The sequence below is a fragment of the Bidens hawaiensis genome, unplaced genomic scaffold, assembly GCF_021521415.1.
Source record: "Bidens hawaiensis isolate Kalapana, Puna unplaced genomic scaffold, B.hawaiensis_p1.1 tig00014713_1, whole genome shotgun sequence".
Taxonomy (NCBI): domain Eukaryota; kingdom Viridiplantae; phylum Streptophyta; class Magnoliopsida; order Asterales; family Asteraceae; genus Bidens; species Bidens hawaiensis.
The window spans coordinates 537,643-557,606 of NW_027492288.1; positions in this window are offsets into that span (position 1 = coordinate 537,643).

Below are 19,964 nucleotides of genomic sequence, written 5' to 3' on the forward strand. Positions count from 1 at the left end.
TTAACAGATATATGTATTAATTACTACTTTTCTGTCTGAGTCTTACTACCTAAGTTAGACACTAAGCTAACTTAGCCAATGGTGCTACTATCTCAGTCGCATCGCGTATACTAACCAATCGCATCGCATATGTAGACCAATCGCACCACATATGCAAAACCAATCGCATCGCATATATAAAACTAATTGCATCGCATATGTGAAACCAATCGCATCGCATAAGAAAACAATTCACATTGCATGGATGTAAAACGAATTGCATTTCATGGATGCAAACGAATCGCATCGCATGAGAAACTGAATCGCATCGCATGGAGCAAAACGAATCGCATCGCATGGGAAAACGAATCGCATAGCATGGAGCAAAATGAATCGCATCGCATGAACAATTCGCATCGCATGAACGAATTCTAATCGCATTGCATACTCGTGCGATGCGATTCTTTTGCATGCAATCAGAATCTCTTTTTTTCTATATTTTACCATTCTCTCAGTTATTTTGCCTTTTAACCATTCTTTATGCCCCGTTTTACTATTCCAACGAGTCGCGGCCGTAACAACCTTATCTACTCATTTTTACACGGTCCGAACGCCACCCGTTCGCCCCGAGTCATTCCAAACAACATGTTAAACACCAAGTTTATGCCTTTCTTACTTGCTTCAACCCAATTTACTTTCTCTTCAAATTTCGTGCAAAACCAACTTCGTTTACCCGTCCATTAAACGAACCGAACGCTACTTGTTTTACCCGAACCGAACCAACTAACCCATTTACTAACAAGTTTATTAATTTATCACTAATCGTGGCCCGATCTATCATCCTACCAAGTTTCATGCAAATCCGTACACGAAAAGTAAGCCTTTTTAATAAAAACGTACCTTTGAGGTTTATGTTCAAAATCACTTGAATAGCCCAAAACCATATCAAATGAACTCGGAATTGAGTGATTCAAGCGGCCACACGATCGAGTCACCGAGATCTACCAGCGCACCCTACTGTCGCTGACCGCCTCCACCGTCGCCGAAAAACCCAAACAGTCGCCGGAAATCTTCATTTTCCACTGTTACGGGTTTGCTAATAAAAACCGAGCTTCCCGACCTCTGATCGAAGATCCATCTAGTGGAAATCTTCATTTATATTCTTTGAAAACTTAGTTAAAATTTGAGACAGATCCGACGGTTAGATCTTAGAAAATTATCGGGTCTTTGTGGGTTGCTCTCCCAAAAATGGGAATTTGGTGAAGATGGAGGTTGGAGGTGATGAGATTATAAAATGAGATGGTGGCCATTTTTATAGGAAGGGGTTAGGATTTCATGTTTAACTTTTCATCTAATGACACTTAATCCCCTCATACTTTAGATAAAAACACTTATCTTCCATAATTCATTTAAACTCGATTCTTTCAAATACCTCATGAAATTTGGGATGTTACAAGTCTACCCACCTTATAAGAGGTTTCGACCTAGAAACCTGCTTAATCCTTATAAAGGAATACTTCCTATATTCACATCCTTTCTTGAATTGTCTTAGCCTTCTGGCTTACCGGTTTATCCTTTGTCTCACAATCATCCAGTGATGCTCTTGATTTTTAGCAGTCTTTGGTAGCTTGTCCATGAAGTCCTCGATGGTATACTTCCTTATCCAGACTTAGCAAGTCCGCATCATTTCCTTAAGCATGCTTTTATTTCTTGTCCTTCATATAAAAACATTGCACTTACTATCACGACACTTGGCACTGAATGATCCTTCTATCCAATCACAACCTTTAGCAAATATACTGATTTGCAATACGTTCAAAACGTATTAGTTCCATACGAGGAAACCTTTCCAGTTTCTCCTTAAGGATTTCTCCCTGAAATCCCTTTGTCTATTCCTTAAGATAGAACATCTCTTGCAATTATCGAGCACAACTGTTACGCAACTTGACGGAGAACTCCTTAAATCACCATTTAATCTTCCTTCCATTTTTAGCTTTTTACTAACACATAGGGTTCATGAGTTGTAGCTGTCCAGGCCAGCTTGATCATGAAGTCCATGTTGATGCATCTTCCTTTTTCTTGGCTAATCAAGTCTCATCTTGTCCTATAAATCCATTGTTGTCTGCCACTACATATCAGGTTGCCTTGATATATCATAAATATTTATCTAAACCAACTTCCTTTCCAAGCATCACCTGACCTTTATATGGACATTTATAATACTATTCTATCGTTGCCCGTCTAGATAACTTCCCACTCATGATCACATGATTATCAGCCACAACACTAATCATTCTTTTTAAGACTTAATTCATATAAACATAAGTCTAAACCATCCCTCCACCTTCCTTACATGTATTTACATCTTCAATCCTTTTTTACTTTCATCATTATCTGCCTTCGTTGTAACTAACATCTTTCCTTTCGAAGCCTCGATGTAAATCGAGTATCTTTGTCTGACACAATTGACAACGATACTCCATTCCTTACCACAACCTTGCTGATGAATGCCTTAACTAACATTTCAGATGTGATAGTTTCTCGTATTGGTATAAAGTGAGCACCTTCCTTCAAACGGTCCACAATCACCAAGATGGTATCATGGTTTCTAGCTATACGCGGTAGCTTAGTTATGAAATCCACGATGACGTGTTCCCATCTCTATTCTGGTGTTTCTAATTATTGTATCTTTTCATATGGCTTCTGATGTTTAGTCTTGACTTGTAAGCAAGTCAACACTTACTAACATATCCTATCACTTTGTTCTGCATACTTGGTCACCAGTAGTTTTTCTTCAAATCTTGGTACATCATGGTGGACCCCGGATGAATCGAGTATCTAGACTTATGAGCTTCATCTAAGTTTTGGTCCTCAAAGATCTCCATGGTGTGGAATCCACATGCGCCCAAATCTAATTTTCACATCATCATCGGTATTATCTTCCAAATCTTGGTTTAACCCAAAAATTCATTCCTTTTTCATCTAACTTTCATCCTTTATAACCACTAACTGCGCCTCGCAGATCTCGCTCATGAAATCCGAAGTGCTAACTAATTTATACGATTTAATTGTCGCGATAACTTCTTCACCTTTACGGCTTACTGCGTCAACGACCACATTGACCTCACCAGGATAATACTTGATTTTACAATCAAAATCCTTTCTCAACTCTAACCATCTTCTCTGCCTCCTATTCAGTTCTTGCTACTTAAAGAAGTACTTCAAACTCGTATGATCTGTATAGATGATACACTTTGGAAACTTAGTATACAGTTTCTCTTTCTTCAACGTCTCCAATACTTTTCTCAAGTGTTCAGCATGGTCGGACTTATTCCTTGAATACATCAAAATTATCATCCATGAAGGCAACAACAGGTTTGTCCAACATCGGACGACGTAACCTATCCATCATAACCATAAATGCTGCTAGAGCCTTTGTCAATCTAAACGACATCGTGAAAAACTTGTATGTCCATATCGCGTCTGAAATTATGTCTTAGGGATGTCTGCCTCTTTCACTTTAAACTGATGATCACCAGATCTTGAGATCTATTCGGGAGAACCAACTAGCATCTTTCAACAAATCAAACAGATCCTCAATCTGTGGCAACGGATATCTATTCTTCACCGTGAGCTTATCCACTCGCGGTTATCTATACCCATTCTCATACTTCCGTCTTTCTTTTTCACGAACATCACCGGTGCATCCTACCGAGAAAACACTCGGTCCTATAAAACCTCTACGAGCTTCTTCTGCAGTTAACACAAAGGTTCGTCCTCTAGCTTTATTTGTTTCTTCAGCTTTCTTATTCTTAGGACAATTATTTATATAGTGACCTGATTCCCCACATTCAAAACACTTGCGAGGTTCCTTACATTCTTGGACTAGGTGTCCTGGTTTTTTACAGTTTCTACATACACTTGGACTAGGTGTACTGTCTGTTCCTTTCCACATATTTGACACATAGGTATTGGTCCTCAGTGTTTCATAAAAGGAGGTCTAGGGTTTGTCTGTCGCATCTCTTGATTGTAGTCCCATTTTCTTTTGGGGAAAAAGTCTTGGGGTTTAGATTGTTGTGTCTCAGCAGCAATAATGGCTCCTTCCTTAATTGCTTCAGAATATGTTATCGGTTTGGTTACTTTAATGAAGGTATGATATTCTTTCGGTAATCCCTATAAGAATCATCTGATGCGATTTTCCTCTGTTGTGACCAAGTACGGCACTAGTCGAGATAACTCATTAAATTTCGTGAAATACTCTTTGTATGTCTTGGTGCCTAATTGTAGGTGCAGAAATTCCTTCTCAATTCTATCCTTCTCACTCGGAGGACAAAAATATTGAGTAAATAATTCAGAGAATTCTTTCCATGATAGGCGACGTGCTAAGTCATCACCCTTGGTTTCTTTCTGAATTCTCCACCAGAACAACGCTTCTGACTTAAAAAGATGCACTACAAAACGAACTTCATTCTTTTTTAGACAGTCACTGATGTCTAGAATCCCTTCCACTTCCCTTAACCACTCATGTGCTTCCACGGCACCTTTCTTTCCATCGAAAGGTGGGGGATTACAAGACATAAATGTGTTGTAGTTGCATTCTTTAGATACTTCTGTGTCTTTAGGTTTGGGCGAAATAGAGTTTCCTTTATTTGATTTTTCCTTTCTTGGCGTTTGTGCTACACTATGTGACGTAGAGCTTCCTTCAGGTGGTACAAGAATCTTAGTTCTCTGTTGTTCATTTCCTTACGCCGCAGCGAGTATTTGTGCGACACGGATTACAATTCGGTCAATTGCGTTATCATCTATGGGAGCAGACTCAGTACGTCGAGTTGAGTTATCCGGTGCATTGGATTGTTGTGGTTGGTTAGATTTTCCAGCCGACACTGTCTAAATAAAGGAAAACACTACTTCAATTTTATTTATTTAGAATGAGCTGTTTCATCATTATTATGCAAATAATACAACACTTTCACATATTTACACATGTAGTCATGAACACACAAACTGATTAAGGACTACAGCTTTCCTCTTGTTGCAACCTCACAGCCAATAGGTACATAATGAAAGCAAAAGGGTGGTTCATATTCATCCTTGTGTATAATTTGTTCTTCATAGTTGGTAGGGGTATACCTATTGATAAAATCGGGTCTCCTACCCGCTCCTACATCCTTATCTGTCAAAGAATTACGGTCTAATCTAAAAGGTTAAAGCCTAGGCATTCTTACCAAATATCTAATTCGCTAAAACCTTTGGCTCTGATACCAAATGTGACACCTCACCCAGATAAGGATGAAAAGTACACAATTGATACCAAAGTAAAGTGTAACACGCTAATTTTATTTACATAAACTGTAAGGTTGAAACTTGAAAGTACAAAACTTAATCAAGCTAGTCCTAACTTGAGATACAAAATTTCCCCAAACACTACCGATTTGGAGTCTAACGATTCTTTTGTCCACATAGGTTCATAGCCTATGGTAACTAGCCCTCAAGCTTCATTACCTATGACACATGCTTAAAATGCACATCAGCATAAGCTGGTGAGTTCATGAATATCAACAGTTTATAAAAAGCACATTAACACATTCATGACTTGTACCCGCACATGCAATATTCATAATGTTTCCCTACACCACAGATCTCAACGGAATCATTGGTGTTTAGCCCCACATACAATCAGATTCAACCACACCATACTGGTGGATTCGCCAATCATTCCCGTCGTTACGGCACGTATATATACATATGTATGCATGCCTGGGAGTTATCCATGATATATCGCATGCATACATCTAGTCATGGGTTGGCATGTTTATAACAGTTACAGTTTAGACAAGCATGCTCACGTTTGGAAAACGATCATAAAATTCACCTTAGTCTTTATGGATGTTTCTATAGTCAACCCAAACTTTATTTCCTGATTAAAAAGAGAACAATCTTAAACGCTCGTCACATAAGGAGTGGGGTGTACTAGCTAATCATTACCATGGTTGGCTTTGAGTAACTCTATCTAGTTTAAACATGGGTGATAAGTCCATGTCTAGACCAGGGTCGAGTTACTCAATGCCTATCCTGATTATACTCTAACCCTACTCCTAATGTTATATTAAAGCATGAAGTTTATAATTTAAACGTAAACTAAAAGATTAGAGGGTTAAGTGTGTACCTCGTCTTAAAAGAAGGCTGAAATAATATCTAATAGGGGCTAGGTTCAAATAAGAAGTTTTAATTTCCTAGGAAGGATAGGAATGAGGGTATTTTGGTCCATTACTTACATCTTAAAAACTCACTTGAATCTTCGTCAACCTCCTACATACTAAAAACCCAAAACCCATATATCAACAAAACACCACCATCCACAGCCACCACTCAACTGTCTACCGCCACCACCACCACCACGTGTTTCAACATCGCCGCCCGCGCCCACGTCCTACTGGCTGAAAAACGCACACAACCACTGTCGCAATTCCGCTCGCCGGAAAAACGGACATTGTTGCCGGAAAAACACACCTAACCACCGCCACACCCACCTCTCGCTCTCCGCACCAACCACTAATATCCACCATCTTTATCCGCCGCTTGCCGAAAAAGAGACCTGCAACGAGCTCCGGTTGTTTTGATGGTGGTTCCGCTGCCAGAAAAATGTAGCGTTGACCTGTAGCGATGACGGTGGCGGTGAATTGTGGAATGGTGGGTTGGTGGTGAAACGATGGTGGCTATGTCCAGTGGTGTTCATGAGGTTTGAGATAGACATGTGGTATGAGAGAAGATAACCAGAATTTGAAAAACACAATGGAAATCATTTTCTTAAAACACAATTGACTAAAACACAATGGAATAAAAACAAAAAACATTATAAAATTGATTAAAACACAATAATGAAATAACACTATCTTAAAACGCAATTGTGTTTTTATAAAAAAAACACTATTTAAAAACACAATTTGGTAAAACACAATAACAAAAACTTATAAAACAATGTATAAAAAATCCGTTAGTTTTTTTTTTATTTTTTTATTACAATATGCTACTCATATTAAAGATAAAAAAAACCTCGTTATTATGATAATTTTCTTTTTTTATAAATGTCATATAAAAAATTATGGACCTTTTAAAACGATGAGGGTAATGGACATGTGGCTTGCATGTGGAGAGAGAAAGTCAACAAATGTGTTTTTCCTATTATACCATTCCCCTTAAATAACACATGATTTTATCCATAAACTAATTTCAACCATTCATACTCAAAATTAATGGACAAGAAGTATGAACTTAAAACGCATATATATAGCAAACTTTTAGCCGACATTTGTTGAGTCGGTGTTTGAAGTTTCAAATTAATTAATGTTAAAATATGAAGCATTTTCCTTCGCAATATTTCATGCACACACGTGCACAGTTAAATTTACTATTGTTACAATAACATTGCATTATTATTATTATTATTATTATTATTATTATATTTTCGTTTAATGCTTTTGTACCCACGAGCACACAAGCACTTTGAAATTACTTTCAGTTATATTATTATTTATTTATTATATTTAAATATTTATTTATTATTACAAGACGGTATTCGATCGTTTAGCACTCGTATTTCAAGTAATCATTTGACTTGTTACGTACTCGTTTAATAAAATTTGAAATATAATTTTTCATGTTTTTATTTTGTCTATAAAACGGGGTGTTACATGTACTATTATAATATCTTATTAGTTTAAATTAGAATAATATATAAAAGCACATTTAGTTCCATATGTTCGTCTTAGATTTGGTTAAATAAATTGTATTAACTCGTTGTTTCTTTACACTTTTATAATTCAAATACGTACCAATAGGATATATTATTCAATAAAAAATCAACTCAAAAGTATAGGAAATATTTGTTTGAATTATGTATATTTTAGACCACATTAGTCATAAAGAGATTAAAAGTTGAAGATCGAAGGCTAAAGATAAACAAATAATCTATGAGGCTATTATCAAGGGAGGGTCTGTCGGTGTATATTCTGTGTGACAACAGCTTAATAAATAGGTTGTTATGTTTATCATATAATCAATTATGTTTTGTATAAGTTTTGTATTAGACGAACTTGACTGGGCCTGCGAACTTGCTAATCGAACTTAACAAGTTCGTCAGACTAAAGCTCATGCCCATGCCCACCGAAGATGTCACATATATAAATGGCAAATTGTTTAGGTTTTAGGTCAGAGTCTCACCACGAAGTTCTCCGTAGGAGATTTCATCCGTGTGTTTTTCCATAGACGAACAAAGTGTGTTCGTGATTGGCGATCTAGTATTGAATGTAATAGTCGTTATAATCTATATGAGAGAAATATTGAAAGTGATTCAGTGTTCTTATTATACTCGTTATATTTACTCATTGTCCTTAATCAAGAGAATTCCACACCCTTGATAGATCGATTCAATCTCGTCAAGATCTGGCTAGGGACCTAAATCATGTGACGCATGTACCGACACTGATTATGCATTCAATGTCGAGCTGTGCGCTCACGTCGCCGTTTTGCGTGGGCAACCAGCTTGTGTGTGTGTGTGTGTGTTTGTATAGCATGAATTTCAATACAAACCTGTTAAATAATATAAGAACTTTTAAATGTCTTAATATCTAATCGCTTTTTAAAATTTTGTTACCTCTTAATCTTATTTGATGATAGTTTTTTTTATGATAGTTTTGTCACATTATATATAGGGGTGTCAATCGTGTCGGGTTGGCGGGTTATCAGGTTAATAGGTTTTGGGTTGGCGTGTTAAAATTCTTCAACCCTAACCCAACCCATATATTTATTCGTGTCGTGTCGTGTCGTGTTGACCCACTTAAATTCGTGTCGTGCTTGGGTTGTGTTTCGGGTCAACCCATTTTACGTTCATTTACGAATATGATTAATATCTAGTGGCTTAATAATAACCTAGACAATCATTTAATTTTATTCATATAAAACATTTTAACAATTTTGTGATATATCTAATTGTTTTTGTCAATTTATCTCTCATTTCCAATTAACAAACTTAGGTTCACAAATTTTTCTTAAGATAAGAATAAACGAATGAAAATAATAAGAGAATAGATTATTAGGACTAATAGAATATAAATACTAGAAGTAAAGAGTAGACAAAAATATTTAAAAAGTAATTAGTTTAATTTTTAAAAGTTAATAGATATATGGAAAATTATAAATCAAAGTATTTAACTTTAAAATTTAACACTTCTAATCTCGAAAATCAAAAATATTAACTTCTATAAAATTTTTAAACGGGTTAACAGGTATGCCCCCTTTTTGACAGGTTGGGTTCGGGTTGACCCATTTTTTAAATGGGTCGGGTTCGGTTTGACCTATTTAAGAAAACGGGTCGTGTCAGCCGACCCAAAACCTATATTTTTTCGTTTCGGGTCGTTTCAGGAATTGACAACCCTAATTTTATATATATATATATATATATATATATATATATATATATATAGGGGAAGGTTCATATGTATTTTAGTCTTAACATGAGAATGTAGGAAATAATAGCAATTTATAAAAAAATGAAAACGTAAGACACAATATCAACTACAATACCAATCTACATAAACAATTATTTGTAATAACAAAGAAAAAAACCTAAAAATTACAACAAAAGAATCAAAATCAAGAACAAAATAATAACAGCAAATACCAACATATACTTATATCAGCAAAAGAAAAAATCTAATAATAACAACAAAATATAAATAAGCAAATACTTATAACATCTCATAATCAAAAACTAGTAAATACGAACAAAAAATAACATAAAACACTTATAAAAATAAACCTAATAATAACAACAAATTGGTTCTCACTGTTTTCATGTTAAGAATAAAATGTATTTGATCCTGTTTATATATATATATATATATATATATATATATATATATATATATATATATATATATATAGGGTAGAGTTATAATAAGAAGTGAGATGTGTCTAAAAAGTGTAAGAAGGGATATGGTGCGTTGGATGGAGTAATCTAGTGGCTGGGAATTAAGGTGTGTTACTTCCTCGGTGTGTTTAATTTTTATTTGGTAATTTAAGTGTGTCAGGGGTAGTATAGTCTTTTTGTAATGGCTGGACATGCAAACGGGCAACTAGTTTAGTTTAGAAACTCCTACTTTTATGCCTATGATTTGATTCTAGTTGTTCTCTCTCTAATATCTTCTAAAAGTTGAATTATATTCTGATGGGATTCACCATAGTCAATTGTTTCTCGATTTTGCATCTAACACGACGGCAATGGATCTCAAATCTCCAATGAAGGTCGCCGATGGTTCTATTAATCTTCAAGGTGTGTCTATAACTATGATTATTGAATGTGATTTCCGTCGTCGGATTTTCCCCAATTTATAGGGTTTGACTGTTTAACTTGAAGCTTGGAGAAGATGTGTTTGAACATGTGATGTGTGTTTAGAGGTGTGTTGTCGATTTGGATTGGTGTGTTCTGGTTACTCTGTTATGATTTTCCCCAATTTATTTGGATGTGTTATTGTTTGGTTACAGGTTGTTGATAGTGTGTTATCGATTGGTGATTGTGTGTCATTGGTTGTTTGGAGGTGCTCTGTTTTTTTCGAATTATGTACAGGTTGTTATTGGTTTTGATAATGTTTTTTTCGTCCTTGTTAATTATCGTCGAAGTGTTGTTCTGGTGATTTTCCGGTGTGTGTGTTTTACTTCACTTCAATCGGGTTTTGTAATTGAATGATAATGGAGAAGATGAAGTCCCCGGGTAATGACGATGTCAATATTGTTGAAGAATCAAGGTGTGGTCATGTCTTACATTCTGTATTCATTCGGTAATTTGGTAGCCCCCAATTTCTAGGGTTTTTTTTATTCCGACTGATTATTAGTGGTGGTGCTTGTAGCTGCGCATTGTGGTACAGAAACACACTGAATGTGTTTTTCGATGTGTTTTATAATGTGGTTTTGATAGGTGTTTGGTGCAGGACAAAAATAACAGGGTTGGTGTGTTTTTGTAATTCAAACATATGTTGTGCTTGTGTGAATGCGTTGTACTAAGTTGGAATGTGAGTTTTTTTTGTTGTCATTTGATTTGGTATGTGCTAGGGTGTTTCAAAAATTTCCGGTTGTTTTGCTTGTTCACGCTGGTTGTGGTTTTTTTTTTTTGTTTTTGTTTGTTTGTGTATAATCTTTATGTTTGTGTAAGACTTAGGTAGTTAACTGTTCTGTTAAATTGTTATTGTGTGTTGTTGTGAAAAATTATTATGGTTTTTTTGTGAAATTTAGATTATATGTGTCGAAACTAATAGTATGTACAATTTGTGTAGTTCGGAAAAGCCCAAGAATAGCCTACAACACAAGTTTGAGATGGGAGTGGGAAAGAGGTCCATAAACCAGTTAACATGAAAGGTAATGAGAATGAAAAATTAATAAGTTTGTTTTGATGTTAAGATGTTGTTGAGTTATGTTTGTTTTTTTATGTAGACAAACAAATGAATATGAATGGAAATAATTCGGCCGCAACCGGTTCAAGAATTCCACAACCACCTTTGAAGGAGCCTTTCTTTAACTGTAAGACGTTTTGTTTAAAGAAATATTTGAAGCATGCATGTAGGGAGTAGTTTAATTATGTAACTGATGCCAAGCTAATTTTTTTATGCATGTCTAATAAAAACACAGTAAAGAGAAGCAGCTCTGATGATGATTTTGTAACACCTCCTGAGAAGACGACGAATACTGGTTAAGGAACTGCATGGCATTTCAAAATGAACTTGTTGCAGATGAAAATAATAAATGGAAAAGATGGCCAAGTCGAGGATCTTGGATCACTTGGAGCTAGGTTGATATGGCATGAACAGTCATGTTTTTTTTAGTTAAACTTAAATGGATGAATGCATTTAAGCTTCCTAAGATGTAGTATGGTTTATGGATATTGGATTATTGGCTATGGGTTTAGATTGTTTCTGAAAATATGGGTTAAGTTAAGTAAGTTGATGTTTATGTTATGGTTGTTTTATGTTTTGGTATTTTGATTGATATGCAAAGATTTTATGTTTTCTTTGTGGATGACGATATAGAGCGAAGTGGTAGCTTATAAAACTTTGAAATGAAATACAAAAGAATGTGTGTTTTTTTCAAATTTAAGTTGCATGTAAATGAGCCTAATCGTGCATCGGTTAACAAATTTTCTTGCATATTAACAACATGAAAATGTTTTTAAGATTAAATAATGGTACTTATTTGATGTTACAAAACACCTGATGTGAGAAGTTTAATAAATACAAATTGGGTCAAAGTACACCAATGCGCTCTGTTTTAGATGAACAATATGGTAAAAACCGCAAAATAAATAATAAACTATAGTTTCACAAACCATACTGGAAATTAATACGAATGATCCAAACATATAGCAATTGTTTCATACAATAAAAATAAATCAAAGCATAATAAAAGTGATAATTTTGTGAATAATTCAACCAAATAAAAAAATGTTATCAAGAAACTATTCTTTCATATCTTCAGTTTGAGAGGAGCTCGCCCCCTTTGAATTGTCGTCTTTGATCACAAACATGACCAGGTTGAAGACATATTTTCCAGGTCCTTGTGGGCTTTTCCAACAGACTTTGACTTATGGCTTGCTCGTGTAAAGACGTAAACCGAATTGGAAGCCCACGTCCTTTATTCCTTACACCAATTGATTTAATCTGGTTTGGGGACGCCAGTGTTCATAGCAAACCCGTCTCATTCAATATTAACAACAAGCACACAAATGTCCAAGTTAGTGTTAGTGATTTAATAACACACCAACATATTTATAAAAAGCAGATGAGCGATACACTTTCACATAAACACACTAAATTAATCAAGTATCTTTAAATGTTAACATAAAATAAATAGACAATGAAATAAATGTTAGGATTATAATAGCATACCAACAGTAAACAGAAACACACTAAATTAATAAACAATCATTAAATATGAACGAAAAGCACACAGAAAGTTATATAACTGGTTTGGGATGGTAACAACACGCCAACAGATATGTATAAAGGATAAGAACACCACACTTAAAAAACACACCCTATTAAATAGATCCAGCCTCTTTTTAAACAACCCGACCTATACATAACCGTTACTCATAACACTCCACGACACGTAATTCCTCTTCGGTATTTCATCGAGCAGTTGGTGTGCAACCTCCACTTTACCCAACTTCACATACCCATTTATCACCGCAGTCCACGTAACAAACTTCCATCAAACAATCTCCAACACCCCGTCTAACCAACCACAAGCAACATACAAATGAATCAATCCATTTAGCACAAAATCTTAACTTTCCCACCCCAAATAACGATTAAAAACGATGGTGGTGATGATGGTGATAGTTAAAAGGCGGCGGTACCTGAGGTTGAATACGACAATGACGATGGTAGTCCTGTCAATTCCGACTAACAGTGAGTAGAACCCGGCGGTGGGCAGCGATGGTTTTAAGGTTTGGGCCGGAATTGCAACGGTGTTCTAGTGCGGTGGAACTAAGGTTGCAAGTGGTAGATGACGATGAAAACTGGGATCCGTGAGTGGTATGAGATGCAGGAGAATGGAATGATTTAAAAAAAACAATCTGATAATAAAAATAGGAATTACAATTAATTTGGATTTTAATTCCTTAATTATATTTTTTGGTTCTTGACCATCTTACCCTTGTGTGTTTAATCTAATCCAATGGTCCATATAACTTCCTACACTTTTTAGGAAAAAGTCACTTCTTATTGTAACCTTGCTATATATATATATATATAAACGAAATCTCTAAAATCCTACATGTCGCGCTCTTGTTGCTCCTTACTTTTTCTCAAGTCACCAGATTATTTTATTTGTAAATGGAGGCTTCTCATTAATTTGATCCGAATTCACGGGTATGGGTCTTACCAAACCCAGATAACCCTTAAATGGGTTATAACATCTCATTAAATTAAAATTTAATCTCACCAAATATTTGATATGAAAATCCAATAAAATAGGAATATACAAAAAACTAGTGGAAAAAATATATTAATTATAATTAAGAAACAATTTTATAGTAAAAAAAATAAACGGGCCATAGGTATCACCAAAACCAGATAACTTTTAAATCGGGTTATAACGTCTCATTTATTTGTGAAACCCTTTCATCATCAAACACTAAGTATATTATTAACTTCTTATAATAAATAAAATTAAAATCCAAAAAAATATATAAATGCTAGAAACGAATGATGTAAAACAACCCCCCTAATACAGGGGATAAAACCTATGAAGCCACTAGATTGCTTTATTTTTAAATGGTAAGCAATCATTAATTTTACCCGGTTTGACCCGGATATGTAACACGGGTCATAACATCTCAAATACCCCTTATTTGTTATTTGTGAAAGATCGTCCTCTCTCAACTGAACCCTAACCCACCTCAAATCACCCTCCTTCACTCCACAAATTCTAGCAACACTTCAGCCTTCCTCTCTTTAGAGTCTTGAAGATTCAACATCAACGATCATTCTAATGAAAAATCAAATGTTTTATCAAACGCTTCAGATTTTATATATTCACTACCATCAGTTTCATACCAGAAAAGCAATTCAATTTTGTCCTCTCATGGTGCTCGGTACCCTTCATCCTCTTTGATGGCTTACATTTTTGTGTTATCAAACTTTCATCTTTGTATAGAATAAATGTATAAAACCTTTTGATTTTACTGAATGCAGTGCTTCAACATGTGTCCATGAGAATCCTAGAGTTGTTGCACCATTATCAAATTTTGATATATCTTAACATAGAGTTAAAATATAGTTAAAGAGGGTTTGGAAGAGTGTTATAAAACTTATTGTCCAGTTATCAAGTGGGTAAGAGTTAAAACCACTTTATAAATAATATATGCATATCATAAATATAATTTGGGGATCAAATTCTAGGAAGTTCTTGTGTTCGATCCATTTAATTTTTTTAATGCGTGTATCAGATGAGGTGGACCATTATCTCAGAATCAGTGGGTAAGAGTTAAAACTACTTTATCAATGATATATACATTTCATAAATATAATTTGGAGATCAAATTCTAGGAAGTTCGTGTGTTCGATCTGTTTAATTTTTTAATGCGCGCATTAGATGAGGTGGACCGTTATCTCATAATCGTCCTGCAAAAATAAAATAAAATTTATCCACAGTAATCGAGTTAGGGAATGACTCCAGGTAAATGTGTACTAACAATAATTTAGGTAATCGTAATCCTATTTATGATAATCATGGTTATTAAAAGAGATTAATAGTGCTCCCCTTTTTTTCTGGTAGCGTTCATGCTTCACTTAGAGACATATTCACATCTGCAAACATCACCAGACTTAAAGATTGGTACATCACATGCTTTTTCAAAATTTATTTTATAGTATTGATCAGGGACTTTTGAATTTTTTATCATTATATAATTTAATTGTATTTCATGCAGGGCTGGCTATTCTACTTGGGCTCATCATTTTGGCTATTCTTTTTGTTGGAAGGAAAGATTGTAGTGGTCTTAACTTCTGAGACCTCCATTGAATCACCAAAAATTAGCAACATGAATGTAGTGCAATTTGTTTTATATATCTGATATAGGAAGATCATAATGATCCGAGAACATGGTTGAGGATAGGAATTGTTGGAGACGTAGGATTAAGGCTAAAAACTTTTAGGAGAAACATAGAGTTTTGATTATAATTCTATCATAGGGGGCATTTCTTTACCTTATTTCGAGTGAAAAATGATATATTACTATAATACATTATCCTCAAATTTGTATTTATAACACATATTTAGTATTCATTACTAATATCACTATTATTGTTGATCTATTTCCATATTTAGTACAATTATTATTACTATAACACATATTTAGTATTCATTACTAATATCACTATTATTACTATAACACATATTTAATATTGATCTATTCATTATAATATCACTATTATTGATCTATTTATTACTAATATCACTATTATTACTATAACGCATATTTAGTATTCATTACTAATATCACTATTATTATTGATCCCATGCATATGGTTTTCAATCCGGGGGTCTCTTTGGAAGCAACCTCTCTATCCTTTGGGATGGAGGTACGGTTTGCCTACATCTCACCCTCCTCAGACCCTACTAACAGCTTTGCTATTGGTGGGATTTATACTGGGTATGGTTGTTGTTTTAACGATCTGCTTAAGGATGATGATCTTGCAATATTACTCGGTTTAAATCATTACCTGCTCTACATTATCCGGTTCATATCTCAACAACTCAAAGTAAGTCTTTTTTTTCCTTCTATCTATTAATTCTTCAAGTAACTAGAATTTGCCAAACATTCATGAATCTAAATATATTACTATATACTGATTTTACACCAGATAATCTGGTTTTAACATATCAGCATCAGAAGCATGGCTAATACTCCCGTCGCCGGTAACGATCCTTGCAACTGCAATGCTCTTTGTAATCATCTTCATCTGTTTAACTAGGATTTTACCTTAATAATAATAATATTAATAATAATAATAATAATTTTGTTTGAGTTAATTTTATTGATCCTGTTGATTTTATTTCATTCCCAACAATGTTCTGAGTAGCAATCGAAAGCGTGTCGAGACGCTGTAGTCCCTATCCCGCTTCACCTTTGGCAACTACAGCCCGCCTTCACTCCTCCAACTTTATTGGATGGCGAAGAACCCAACGCCCATTCGATGTTCGTTTGGTGAACGAGCATCAGTGTTGAAGAAACACTAAGTGACCCGGTACAGATTATAGATAATCTGGGGGTTAAGTAATGTTTCCCACGGATGAGATCTAGCTGAGAAGGCTGTTCTTCAGGAGACCTGCAAAACAAACACCGTAAGCTCGTCACTGAGAAGGGGGGGGTTCCTCCTTGTGACCACCCTCCGGCGTGAGAATCAGACTAGGTTGCTCTGAATATAAGTGTATATTAAGAGATTGCTAGATAACTGGATAGCAGATGATCTTACCATTCCAAGATGTTGGAGTATTTATAGCCGAAGGTAGGTTTCCTAGAAGGTACAGCCGGCTGAATAGTATTCCTGTTCTACCAACAGTGGACTATGCACAGGCCATACTGGTTGGTGGGTAGGTTACGGCCAACAGTAACAAAGTCGGCTGCACTATTCCACCAACTGTTGACTATGCACGTCCCACCTACTGTGGATTGTACGCAGGCCATGCTGGTTGGTGGATAGGTTACGGCCAACAGTAACACTATTCCACCAACTGTAGGCTGCGCATGCCCCACAGTAAGGGTTGGTGAGTAGGCAGCGGCTAATAGTGACAAACAGTACTAGAGGGTGCTCCTCCTCGCACTGTTGTCGGTGAGCTGTCACCCTGTGATTGGCTCATGGGCTGTTCTGGTCAGATCATCTGTCCTATCCATACCTTGGTAGGTATAGTACAAAAGATCTTTCAGAATCATACAGACTGGCTCATTTAGGCGGGATTGTTCCCGCCTTGCTCATTCCTTCATGTGACTACTGAAGTATCTAGTGTCTTGTGCGTGTAGCCCTGCTGTCTGCGGGTAGCCTTCCCTGATGGCTTGTATCCGCAACTGCGGGAACAGGCGGGGTACTTTACCATTGGGAGGCTTTCCCTGCGTGTACAGCTTGCGTACTGCGCGTAAGGTTCTCTGAGCATGGTGGGTCCTGCGGGAGCAGATGGTCTTTGCGCAGACGTCCCTGTTCAAGGTGAGTCTTGCGGGACCAACTGGGCTCTGCTGGGACCTACCTCTTCAAGTCCCCCCAGTCCAATGTTCTTCTCATGAATGTTCAATAAAGTGAGGTGAACTTTTGGACTTTAAGCAAGGGGTTTTGAAAAGGTTTTTAGTTTTAAGGTTCTCCGTGGGGATTCTTCCCGCGGATTTCCTAATGTCACTTGCAAAAATTCCCGATTTTTTTGCTTGATCTTTGGGTATGATGCGGGTAGGTATGTAACCTTCTCGCAAGTCAGGAGCGTTGAGTCTCACTTGTGTGGATTCTCCTTGAGGTTTTAGTGGTTTTGAACATAGTGATCAATTATGTTTAAACCACCAATTCCATCCTGGAGCCTCAAACAATGTAGTTCTCGACGTTCCCGCTATGCGGGGATGTTATTTCCGTTTCCACAAGCATTGCCCAAAAGATCCTTCTTGGTTTCAATTCCCTGCGGAGCGCTAGGTATGTGAAGGGCTTTGCCTTAACACTGTACCCGCGCTCGTCTTACAGTTACTTTACTTTCAAGGTACCCCTGGCGTCAATTCCCTGCGGGTGCTAGGTATGTGAAGGGTTTTGCCTTAACACTGTACCCGCACCCGCCTTATAGTTACTTTGTTGCCGGGGTTTTCTTGGCTTCAATTCCCTGCGGGTGCTAGGTATGTGAAGGGTTTTGCCTTAACACTGTACCCGCATCCGTCTTATGGTTACTTGGTTGCCAAGGTAAGGGGTATTTTCCCGCTTACTTTTGAATCTTTTTGAATTTTGAATTTTGAAATTCGAAAGGTTGGTAAGGATAAGAACAGTCCAAACATCTGAAACGTCGTGCGACGGTTTCTTCTGACTGTGTCAGGACGTGCAGGAAGTTATGGTGACGTGACAGTACATGGTCATTCCAGTCGCTTTTTTCAGGCGCGTGGGCGCGATTTTTCGGGCGCGTGGCCGCGAAATTACTAGCACGCGTCCTTTTGACAGCTGTTGCCAGGTTGCTTTTTGCCACGCGTCATAGTTTCATTGCACCTTCAATTTCTCTCTCCTCCGCATTAAATTCACCGCATTAATTGCGATTAGTATATAAAGGGGGTGGAGGATCCTTTCCAATTCATACTTTCACATTTTCTCTTCATCTTTACAGCGATTTCCGGTGAATACTCTAATTAGTCGAGCATTCCCCTGAAATCGTTTTCTTCTTCCTTTTGCAAGATGTCTTCACATGATTTCGAGCCTACGACCGATGATAGGAGTACTGCTGGCGAGTGCCAGTGTGCTCTGCCCGGCGATCAGTACCGGTATGTTGTTAGGAAGTTCATGCTCGATCCTCTCGAGCCTGAGTTTCCTGAATCCCACCAGACCGTGTACGATGCCCCCAGAGGCAAGATCGGGGTTTATGCAGCATTCTTTGTCTATGGGAATCTTAGGTTCCCATTGACAAAGTTTGTTTACCGTGTCCTTGAGAGGCACGGTGTTCATTTGACAGAGCTGCACCCTATGGCGGTCGCCAAGATTCGCCACTTCGAGTGGGTGTGCCGGATTCTGGGCATCGAGCCCCATGTGGACCGCCTGATGACCTTCTATACCTGGAGGTGCATCCAGGGGTGGTACACCCTGACAACCCGTATCAAGGGTTTAAAGATTTGTGCGACCGAGCGCAGTCTCCGATCGTGGAAGCGGGAGTTCTTCTACATATCCGCCCGCGCCGTCCCCCTTGCCATGAAGTTTAAAAATGGCCAAGCAATTCCGAGCCTTCACGCCCCCAACTACCAGGAGGCGGAATGGTTCTCGAAGATATCCCTGGTCCAATCTCCGGTTTACCGGTTTGCGGAGTCCGGGATGGTGATGCTGGGGATGAGCCGGGTGTGGAAGGAGGCGTCTCAGGTTCCCATCCTTCTCGAATACGGTTTGAACTCTACTCCTTATGGTATGTCTTGTCTTTCTTGCTGATATGAGTTTGTCTTCTAACTGTTTCTTTTCTTTTAGAGGGGAACAATTTGGAGTCGCTCCTGTACCCGCGGGAAGCTGACGATCCTGTGCGGATGGGTACTCGTGCTCTTGATGAGAACAAGTTGCCCATCCTGGAGCAAACAGCGGATCGGTTTGTGGAGGTTTATCCGCTGGGCCACGAGATCCTGAGCCACCGGCGGCCAGGTAAGGCGTTATTCTCCCCTCCACCCCTCAGTGCTGTACCCGCTGCTGGAATTCCTTACACCCTGTCTTCTTCTGAGGAATCCG